The sequence below is a fragment of the Macrobrachium rosenbergii genome, chromosome 59, assembly GCF_040412425.1.
Source record: "Macrobrachium rosenbergii isolate ZJJX-2024 chromosome 59, ASM4041242v1, whole genome shotgun sequence".
Lineage (NCBI taxonomy): Eukaryota > Metazoa > Arthropoda > Malacostraca > Decapoda > Palaemonidae > Macrobrachium > Macrobrachium rosenbergii.
This window is the reverse complement of record NC_089799.1, coordinates 7671343-7683842: the sequence shown is the minus strand read 5'-3', so window position 1 is coordinate 7683842 and position 12500 is coordinate 7671343. Positions and strand designations below refer to the sequence as shown.

Here is a 12500-nt window from a genome sequence, read left to right as displayed (position 1 = left end):
GTATATATATACTGGTGAGAGCAACTACTGAATTTGCAATTAATAACAGTAATCAATGAAGTGTAACTGAAATCTGTATGTATATGTATGTATGTATGCATGTATGTATGTATGCATGCAGGTATATGCATGCAGATATACATATATATATATATATATATATATATATATATATATATATATATATATATATATATAAATACACGTTAGAAATAATCAACACACAATCACGTGTGGAACAGAAATAAATTTCTAACTTACATAATGTGTGTATACACACAAAAACATTAGTCTTTTCAAGCACACATTTTCTTCATGAACATGTAGTTGAAAGAGCAAAGGTCCTGTTTTTATTGCCCCCAACGCTTCAAGGCTGCTCATCTTATCGTCAGTGGTAATGCAAATGCATTACGCTAACTAAGGGGCAGATTGAAGATTTATTACAATGGTGAATCAAGTTTAGCGATGAACTCCAGCTAGAATGGGACTCTGGAGGTTTCAGTAAGCGCAGACTAATCCCAAGCACGGGGAAGTGTGTCTGTACCAGGAGAATGTCTTAGGTGTGCTACCGTGGACCTTGAATGTCGAAGTGTTGAGACGATTAAAAATACCTTCATACTGAAGGTGTACTCTCTTCTGCAGAAAGCTGCGAGTGGGGAAAGACATCTGAAGTCGACTTCGTACTATTTCCGCTCAGCCGAAATAAAGAATAGAACAGAGTATAGAATTTAAGCCAAAGGACAAACGCTGGGACCTATGAGCTCCTTCAGCGCTGAAACGGAAATTTGACATTAAGAAGGTCTGAAAGGTGTAACAGGAGGAAAACCTCAAAGCAGTTGCACTATGAAACAATTAATTGTCAGAGGGGGGAAAGTCAGGTTGAAGAAAGACAATATGAACGGGGTACGGTAAGAGAAATGAATGAGGTTGCAGCTAGGGGCCGAAGGGACGCTGCAGAGACCCTTTTAAGTAATGCCTACAGTGCACCACATGAGTTGCACTGACGGCAGCCCCCCATCCCCCGCCCACAATAGGGACCGCCGAAATTAAGACCTCTGCTCAGGTCAGGCGTATTCCCTGACTATGCTTTGTGTGAGACTCTGCAGCTTAATATATTGTGAGAGCTAAAAAGTTATTTATTTATCGTTTGTGTACGGGGGAACTACAAGTAACGCTTCCCTAACGACAGACTTGTATCTGTTTTTAGGTCGAGCTGACAACAGACGTATCCTGCACTAATTTCTCCCTTTTCAATTTGCACTGAAACTCCTTCTGTAAGTAATGATACGTGCTGACAACCTATAAGTCATTTGTCAAGCAGATGTAAATGAGAAAGGTTGACGATGGTCCAGAAATTTTGCATGTTTGCCAAACCAATTTTACAAATTTTACAATGGTGTCAAAAATACTTGACAAAAATTTCTATAAGTTCTGATGGTGTCAAAAACACTAAGAACAGCAATGTGTCCGTTTTGCAACCAGCCAATGTGGTTACATTTTTTTTTTATTTCCCTTTTCTGCAATGCGGAGGAGAAAAATACTTCGGTGTACGCAAACAGCACTTTAACTCGCGTCAAAATATTCATAAAAAGGATGTCTTCATTTCTCATCACCCCGAGGAAGGGCAGCAGAAATCTAAATAGACAAGGGAACACCTTATATAAAACGCTACTTTTTTTAGCTGGTACACGCCATTCATATTTCAGCAGGCAGCAGCGTAGTTGTAACCAAATGTGACGCCTGAAACAACAACCCCTTAGCCACAGATTGACGCAGAGATACTCGAGTCAATTAGGGTAAACGTCCACGGAAGGAGGGGAATCTTGAATACACTCTCGTCGCTTCACCTAGAATAAAACTCCCGTATGCTTATATGACAGAAAATGTCAGTCAGTATGCTTTTAGAAGCTCAATTTGGCACTTTATATTAATGTAATTCTGTCCAGTAGGACACTTGTCTTCTTAACCTCAGAAGAGCCACTCGTCTCCAGGACTTGTACTGAAAAGAATGTGCAACACATTTAAACTTCGTGAATGACAAATTAATGTTAGTTTAGATTCAAATATCAAATGTTCCTCATATCAGCTAATGGAGAAATGTAGTAATTGGAATAACTGATTTATTTACAGAATTCTTATTCTAACACCTAGATTCTATTGCTGCATTAACAAGGAAAAAATATCAAAAAGACAGTTTCTACCAAAATGGTACAAGTACTACATACCTGCCGACATGAATTCTTCATTTATTTATGACTTTATTTAAGCAATTCTTATGGAACTCCTTTTGCTAATTCATATAAAACTAAATTACGGACTGAAGTTCCGACCACCTAAAACCTTTTATAACCAAAAAAGTGAAATAACCAACATAGATAAAGTCTTACAAAAGCCCAGTTTCCGAAGTGAATCTAAAAAGGCCACCATCATCGTTAGCAACATCCTCCTCCTCTCTCCCACCAAGAAGCCTGGCAAGGATGTATACACCTGTCTTCTCCTCGAACCACAAGCTCAGAAGTGTATCGATTTTGAAGATCCCAAAACCGGGGCAATCAGCCAACAAGCAATCGCCACAAATTGGCTGAGAATTACCAGCCACCGAGTGTTTGGTATATTACACTCATTCATTATGACATGAGATATTAGTTGCTAAGTTTGTTAAGTTTGATCTGTCACGGTTTAACTTAAAAGAGAATGCTTCAAAATCCTGATGTACTTTGTGCTCATCCGACACTAAGTTTGATATGTCATGGTCCAAATTCAAAGAGAATTTGATATGTCATGGTCCAAACTTAAAGAGAATATTTTAAAATTCTGATACGCCTTGTAATCATTCGACATTAAGTTTGATATGTCACGATCCAAACTTAAAAGAGAATTTGATATGTCATGGTCCAAACTTAAAGAGAATATTTTAAAATTCTGATGTACTTTGTACTCATTCGACATTAAGTTTGATATGTCATGGTCCAAACTTAAAGAGAATATTTTAAAATTCTGATATATTTTGTACTCATCCGAGCTGTAAAATGTTAAGAAATTCATTTATTCACTGCTGAGTGCTCAGGGCAGAGGTATACTCTCTGCAGAAGGTTCGTATTTCTATTTTCTGCTGTTTAGTTTTCTGTAAAAGAAAACTATTGTGCCGGCTCTGTCTGTACGTCCGCACTTTATTCTGTCCGCACTTTTTCCTGTCCGCCCTCAGATCTTAAAAACTGCTGAGGCTACAGGGATGCAAATTGGTATGTTGATCATCCATCCTCTAATCATCAAACATACCAAATTGCATCCCTCTAGCCTTAGTAGGTTTTATTTTATTCAAGGTAGAGTTAGCCATAATCGGGCCGTGGTTAAAGTATCATGGGCCGCGGCTCATACAGCATTATACCGAGACCATCGAAAGATAGATCTATTTTCTGTGCCTTGATTATACGCTGTACGGAAAACTCCATTGCGCCAAAGAAACTTGGCCGAATTTTTTGCTTGTTATTCTGTTGTTCTCAACAACAAAAAATACAGTCTCCCCATTTCCAGCGACATTCCCTGAAGTCTCCTTATCTCATCATCTTCGCCTCCCTTGTCTTTATGGCATCCTACAGTCTACCTCTTCTCATAAACCATGATTTTAGCTGTTTTCCTAATCTCCTTGCCTCCTCTTTCTTCCATTCCTACCATTCTTTTTGTTGGCATTCACACCAATGTTACTGTTGATTATCTGACTGTTATTCCAGAGTTAGGCGAAGTTTAGTGCCTCCAAAATACACTACGTCTTCTTACGTTATTCGCTCTTCCTTCCAACAACCCAATTATCCTGCTTGATGAAGCCGTACAATTTGGGCGTTTAAGTTGCCGCAACCACTTCCGGGAACTTTTGATTGAGTTCATGCATCCCGCCTTCGAATATTATTCTCATATTGCAGGCGTTTCATTCCCCGTCTCTCTTCATGGCGGGACTGAATCAAATGCTATTAGTCTGGGTAATGCTACCACTTGCTCATCTTCTTCAACTTCTTCTTTCATTTTTAAGTATATTTATATTTCCTCAATGAGGAAATAAATGAGGATTCAATCAAGCTCCTCGAAAAAGGATGCATAGTACCTATATTCCTCCGCAACAAAACCTTGAAATGACTTCCAATCGCTTGCTTCAGTGCCACAGCCTGTTTCTCCCTAACGATTAGTCTTACATCTTTCTGTGAATTACCATTTAATTTTTCCCCATTTAATTTTTTCCCCTTCAGTTCTGAGACTGGAATGCCCATTCATATGCTATTCCTTTCAATGGATATTTATACTTATACCCATAAAAATACATTCATTCATAACCAACATAAAGAAAAATGACTGCAAAGAAGCATTGAACCTCGAAGAATTTGCACAAAATAAGAAGTGAAGTAATCACGTCCTATCTCTGTGGTACAGATTATTCTAATCCCACAGAACCTCGTGGCTTTACGGTCAAGTTTTGGATTCGCTTTCACTGTGTTTACAGCGTTCGCATACGATGGGTACAGCCAATGCGAGCCAGGTATCTCTCAGAAAAAATAAAAATTGGCACTCTCTCGTCCTTTCCGATTCACTAGAATTTTAAAACGGTAAATCAGGACCTAAATGAGTGGATCTTTAGCTGTGCTAATGAACAGCCATGATCAAATACAAGATAATCTCTACTGCAATTTTTATCTAGCAAATGACTATTGTTTTGTCATAATGAATATGCACTTCGTATTAGTAAAGTTTCCCTTCTGTTCATCTCATGACATTACATTTCCTTTGACGTTTCTCATTAGCCAAACAACTGCATTATGATACCAATTAACATGTGGATATCATTTATCCACAGTAATTTGAATAAATGAACAACTTACACTGCAGAAACTTGAGCTAATGGTGTTCGCCTGACAGAATGACTAGGCAGCAACAATATTTCAAGGAACAGTCACAAGTAACAAATTAAATTTAACAAAGTATCACGTCACAATCAAAATACTATTAAGGCCTAATTAATATTGTAAGACTATGCAGCGATACATATATACTAATTATAAATGTCTTAGATCTGAGAGAAGGCGCAGAATGTGCAAAACTCCTGTTTATGTTTTACTTCATTTTTTATTATAACTTTTACTCTATAGTGATGAAAGTAATAATCACCTATTGATTGCTGGTTACCTTAAGCATATTGTTTCTGAAATGTATCATGATTTTGGGATACTGAGACTTGTAATGGGGGAAGGGTAGCCTACTGAGTAATGAATATAGAACTCTTTAATAAATCACAGTTCAGTCAGAAATAGCATGAAGTTTGAAGTTTCTAATTTCTAAATTCCAAATAATAAAATTCAAAAAGTTGCAAGGAAAGGTCGTAACCATTTACTTATACTTCAGTGAATAAGCAGAGTCCATGGTGCAATACGATAATAGGTGCAGCAATAATTATAAAAGGAAATTCATGTCTATATCAGCCGCTGAAAATTTTAGACAATAAATTGATAACCGGCAACTCGTACAGCACCTAAGCACCAGGTGCCTGATGATAATTATTCGGAGTATTAGCTATCCTTTTTTACCGTTTTATTTCTCGCCCGCAATTCAACCAGAGACCCTAATTTAAATTTATGACCTCAAGATATCCAATTTTGCGATATACTATCCTTCTCCTTAAAGCTCTGATTTTGCTTTCGTCCTAGTACCTACAGCAAATTTTTGCTGAAGAGACACGTCGAAAATGCTACACATTTCTCGCGAGAAAGAAAAGCTTCAAACTCTCACTTGCTTAATTATAAATAAGATCAGTGATTGCTGTTCATGCTGCTGTTAAAATTGATGTTGAAATTCCACAGGTATCACCACTGTGACTTGTTACAGATACACAAATTTAATTGATATAAAAAATATTAAGAAAAAAGGTAATTCATTAAATGCTTTGCCAGTCCTTAGAAAATGAACTAAAAATACCAATGGCTTAACAGAAGGTCTTTAATAACCGCGAGAATCACTAGAAAAAACTACCAAAAAATAGATGAACAAAATAATCTGTTACATTCATGTTGTAAATGAAACATGATGTAGTGAGAGCGCGTGTATGTAGACACATCCATACACTCTCGTAAACCGGACCCATCAAAAATAACTGCGATATATATATAAATTTGCAACTGTACTGACAATAAATAAAGTACGGCTGGTTGTTCTGCCTTTCATATATATATATATATATATATATATATATATATATATATATATATATATATATATATATATATATATATATATATATATATATATATATATATATATATATATATATATATATATATATATATATATATATATATATATATATATATATATATATATATATACATATATATATATATATATATATATATATATATATATATATAGATATTCAATTTATAGACAATAATTCAAGTTATACACCGACAGAACATGCAAATTACATATAATTACAGATTGGTATAACAGCCTAACATATAAATGTACGTATGTGGATACATACATACATACACATATATATATGTGTGTGTGTATATAAAGACAATAATTCAACACTTAAACATCAATAGAACATGTAAATGACATATAATTATAGAATGGCATTAAGACCTAAAAATGAGACAAAACGTCCCAAATTGTCATAATTTGATTTCCCCAAAATACGAAGTAAATGATTCTCGATGACCTCGGCGAAAAACGGATTGCCTCCTGCTTATAAATAAACCCTTCTATGAAGGCCAAGTAAACACACATTTCAGATATTACAGTAAACACGACAGAACTGTATCTATCCTCTCCAATACATTTGTCATTCGGAAAACAAATAAATGCAGAATGCGCTTTGCCCAGATTGTCAAAACACTTGTGCTTTTCGAGCAAAAAAAAAAAAAAAAATTCACTTTTCGGTTCGTGAATCTGATAATTGCGAAATGGAAATAAAAATTAATGAACGAATGTCAATCAAACTTTTTTTACACTTTTTTTTTGTTTGGTGAAGTCCTACAATGCAAACAGTAATGAGAAATTACGAGCAATTACTGACGTTCTCAAAACAGGGATTTTGGAATGAATGTGCTTCGACTCTAAACAGTGCCATTAGGGCAAATGCTCTGTACACATGCACACACACATGTCGAGAGAAAGAAAGAAATCATGTGTATGAATATATATATATATATATATATATATATATATATATATATATATATATATATATATATATATATATATATATATATATATATATATATATATATTACTAAAATAATATGCATATGCATAAACGTAATCACAGCATATCTATCAATGTGTTTAAGCACTAATAAAAAAAATATACACACATATATGCATACATACATGTAAAGGTATCACCGTATGTATATATTGCTAAAATACATATATGCATGCATGCAATCATATAAAATCTATACACGTATTTAATCACTGATAAAATATACAAGCATGCATGAATACATATAAGTTTATGAATGTATGTATGTATTACTAAAATACATATATGCATAAATGAAAACAGCATATCTATTAATGTCTTTAAACACTGATAAAATATACATACATGCATGCATATATACAAAAATGCATACGTGCATACATGAGTACATAAAAAAATAAATAAAGAAAAATAAAGAAAGAGACAAATCAGCTGACAAGGGACACTCGGGCATAGCAAAATATGGAACAGGTGAAGCCTTAACCCGCGTCAAATAGGAAAGAGATAAATTGACTCGCTTTGATATAAGACTGAACCACAAAGCACCGGGCGCATGCAAACTTACCAATTCTGCATTCGGCACCTGTAAAAGGAGAGAAAGAAACGGTCAGAATACTCTATTACTAGTCGTATACTGAAATGAATTTCCCCGCACATATTAAAGAATTATATTCCAGAATCTATCTCTCCTTCTATCTGATGTATGTATGCAGTTTTGATTCAGCTCTCGGTAGGAGTAACAAGAAAAATGATCCTGGCAGTACGTCAAATATTTGGGGGCGTTCTCTACTACTTGACCAACTATTGAAATGACCCACATGAACCTTTTACTTTCGACCAGAGTAAAGAATCGACACTTTTTGTTTGTTGTATCTATCTCAGTTGCTACTGAACACCTTGCAGAATATTCATACAATCTTCTTTACCATTCTTTTTTCACGGTAACATACTATGCTTCATTGTAAAACACCGAGGACCGTAAGAATCAGCGTCCTATCAGCAGTATCCTAGCAGGTATCAACGAAGATATCCTAGCAGGTATCAACAAAGATATCCTAGCAGGTATCAACGAAGATATCTTAGCAGGTATCAACGAAGATATCCTAGCAGGTATCAGCGAAGATATCTTAGCAGGTATCAACAACGGAGATATCCTAGCAGGTATCAACGAAGATATCCTAGCAGGTATCAACGAAGATATCCTAGCAGGTATCAACGAAGATATCCTAGCAGGTATCAGCGAAGATATCTTAGCAGGTATCAACAACGAAGATATCCTAGCAGGTATCAACAAAGATATCTTAGCAGGTACCAAAGTGAATACATGAAACTGTAACGCATAATGGAAATTTTTGTTAAAACACCTCGGACTGGTTGTCACTACGGGAGGTGGAATTCTTTACGCATCAAAAGGAAACTGGTACAGAACATGAATGAATTCATACAGAGGTACGTCAAGAGATCCTTAATGAAATTGGGAGCTGATATAAAAGATAGACGCTCGAAGAAGACAAAAATAGAAGCATATGAAGATATAGGTAAAAATGGAAGCATATGAAGCTATTAAGTCAAGTTCTTTTCATACACGTCAAGAAGAAGTGATCAATCTGTATAAAAGCAGCACCTGACAATTCTGAAACATTGCAACATTGCATATTTGAGATGACAGTACAAAGCATTTATATATTAGAATAAAAAAAATATATATCTAACCGGATTGAATTCACTACTAAAAGGCAGTAAAATCTTCGGATTTAACTGTGTATTTGTGATTTTTTTTTTTTTTTTACAAACAACTGGCATGTCAATGGGTAACCCTCCATCACCAAACCTCATCCGAATCTCATGTTAGAACTGAAATAAAAGAGAGTTCCTTGCCTTCCCTGGAGTTCTGGGATTAATTGGAAATGTTTTTACAGGTTTTTAACATCCAAATTTGAGGCAGTCTTGGATTTCAGGTTTCATTATTAAAGGATAAAGCATTCTCTCTCTCTCTCTCTCTCTCTCTCTCTCTCTCTCTCTCTCTCTCTCTCTCTCTCTCTCTCTCTCAGGTGTGTAATAATTAAAACTGCATAAAGCACTCTCTCTCTCTCTCTCTGGTCTAATAATCACAGGTGTAATAACCAAAACTCGATAAAGCATTATTTCTCTTTCTCTCTCCTCTCTCTCTCTCTCATTAATGACCAGTAATCACTTGCAAACAACAATTATAAAGTTAAGACAGAGTCCTCAAGCAATCTCCGCGAACACAAGCCATCGTCCTTCAATCAAAAACCTTTTTCAACACGACCGCTTCACAATAAACCCCTTTTTAAATTTTTGTATCATCTCCTTTTCAAAGGTCGTCGAACCACCTGATGTGAAGAATTGTATCAATATATGTACTGAAACCTTTCAGTACATCTATTGACACAAATCTTTTTTTAAGACTGGGAAGAGACGCGATTTTAATTGGTGCTTAGTCATAATTATCTCGACGCGGGTTCTACTCACTGTGTGACAATCGCCTCATTAATTTTCTGTAGTTTTCTCTTGATGTTCATAACAACAATAATAATAAACAGATAAAAAATAGTTGACAGATGCTTCAATTAAAGAAGGGAGAGCATCACTGCCAACGCTTTCCATCTTATCTCATCATCTGGTATTGTAATAGTATTTAAATAGGAATTACTACCCATACATGGGAGTACGTTAACATTTTCAAATCTTGATTAGACAAGAGAAGAATTAGTAAAACGAATACATTACTTTTCAACGAAGGCTCGTTATAGTTCTTAAATGTCCGGGCTATATTTCATAGTGATATCTAATAATTTCCGAATTATCAGCTTTAATACCGCGACTGGAGAAGAGACCCTTGCAAATAAAATTCATAAAAAGGTTTACACGTTCACGTCACACAAACCGTGCAATAATAACTTATAGACTGCCATTAAGCAAACATCGAGATCTGAATATTAGAACAGGAATGAACAAACTTTATACCCAATGCATTACACTGCAAATCACTCCTAACCTAATCTGTGAAACAAATGCAGTTACGCCCCAATGCATGTTTATTAACAATTAGGCAGACTGTGAGCAGAAGGTGATTTAGGAGGCACTCGGCGTGAATAATTGTACCTTTGATGATCGGGGGATGATGATCAGCATCGATTTTATATGACTGCATGCCCCAAGTGTTTATTGGGGCTCATTAGCATTAGGACAAAGGTCAACATAAAGCTTGACTTGGTGTCGTGATTAAAAAAGATTCTTTTACGCCATTAAGCGAGATATTTTGTGCTTTACGTTGCGTATCATCATCATCATTATAAATATATATATATATATATATATATATATATATATATATATATATATATATATATATATATATATATATATGTGTGTGTGTGTGTGTGTGTATGTGTGTGTGTGTATGGAATGATAGTGATACGGAACTTAAAACACATTACTGGGGTAATGGCATAAAAGAATATATATATATATATATATATATATATATATATATATATATATATATATATATATATATATATATATATATATATATATATATATGTAAAACAGGACTTCATTTAAACAGGCTGGTATCTAGCAGAGATGAAGCAGACAGTCCTTAAAAGTTAGTAACTTTTCAATCTCTGTTAGATACCACCTTGCCAAAATAGTCTTGCTATAAAACTGCATTAGTGCACAGAACAATTGTACAAAAGGTCACGTTAATATATATATATATATATATATATATATATATATATATATATATATATATATATATATATATATATATATATATATACACAGGGTGTTTCGAAATTAGAGGCCCCCCTCTACAGTATAAACTAAAATTGATATGGACAAAAACAAAAGTAATTCAGTATTTATTTCAGCTTCTCTCTGAGTATTTAATATTTTGTGGCCCCCATCTGCCTGTACCACAGCCTGCATTCTTGAGGGGTATGACTTCAGCAAATTGCAAAAAAGCTGAGACTCAAACTCCATTCCCTGAGCACTTCGGTCACCTCTCTTCGCAGGTCGTCGAGCCTTGGTATACCATCATAGTTCACTGTGCGCACTTCAACATGATCCTTTAAGATACTACCAATGTTTTCACACACATTAAGGTCAGGGGTAAGCACAGTTTCTCTGAAGTATTCGCCATTCCATGACTGTCCTTTTTCTTAGATGATCCACATTAACCGTTTGGCTGTGAAACAGAAAAATTCCCGAACATTCAGGAAATTTCATAACTTGGCGATAGCGCACGTCATCACTGACATCATCCAACTTTGCAGCCCAAATTGTGTCATTTTTATGATTTGGCTTCCTGACAGTGTAAATGAATTCATCTGATGCGGCAACATGGAGAAAGTCAGCTTCATCCCAATCTTTAAGAAGTGAACCACAAAACCATGCACGGTCTTCTCTCTGTTGCTGACTGATGTTGGGCTTGCTGAACATGAAATGGCTTGATACCAGATTTTTTCAACTCACGATATATAGCATTATAACTTCTCTTCTTTCCCCTTTTTGTTTCTAGTTCAAGCACCAATTTACGTAAAAACTTTCTTGGTCTACCCACTGCCTCAGCTATGATGTCTTTTGACTCCTAAGAAAGGACTTCAGGCCTTCCAAGATTCTCACTCTTTTCGTGATGACAGTCATATGGATTTTTGTTCCAGTTTCTTTTAACAAAGGATTCATCTATTTTAATGTATGTAGCTATCCAGGAACGTGAAATGAAGGATATGCCAGCATCCCTGGCCTCTCTGAAGGTTATGGCCCGGATTCGGTCAATCCATCTGATTTCCTCCGAGTCGTTAGCCATGGTTGTATCTAACTCCGTCACTCAGTCTGAAAATACAAGAAATGTAAAATAAAAAATAGCTTACTAGAAACTTAAAATACTGTACTTGGAGATAGGCTATAGCAGAAAACTTCATAACTTTCCATTCGTTCTGTGGGGGGGCTCTAATTTCAAACACCCGGTATTACATTTTACACACACACACATATATATATATATATATATATATATATATATATATATATATATATATATATATATATATATATATATATATATACTATATATATATACATATATTAATCATGATTCATTATTCACCAACCTAATTTCAGTTACTGACAATTTTTGTCGTCAAGCCTAGTATATTCTTTATTTGTATTCAGTCATTGCTAATTTATCTGAATCTTACACAAGTCTACAACGCATTCC

The 12500-nt window shown here is 34.9% G+C and overlaps 1 protein-coding gene across 14 annotated transcripts in view; it reads right to left on the bottom strand.

The window, feature by feature from the left end:
* The window catches only part of LOC136837726 (octopamine receptor beta-2R-like), a 355532-nt gene that overhangs the window by 251507 nt on the left and 91525 nt on the right, over positions 1-12500 (bottom strand). For 7 of the 14 annotated variants that reach the window (XM_067102631.1, XM_067102626.1, XM_067102630.1 and 4 more), the window contains exon 3: positions 7818-7835. The exons of the other annotated variants lie outside the window; for them this stretch is intronic. The gene's annotated coding sequence lies outside the window, so the exon portion shown is untranslated. The remainder of the gene's footprint in view (positions 1-7817; positions 7836-12500) is intronic. 14 annotated transcript variants of the gene reach the window in all.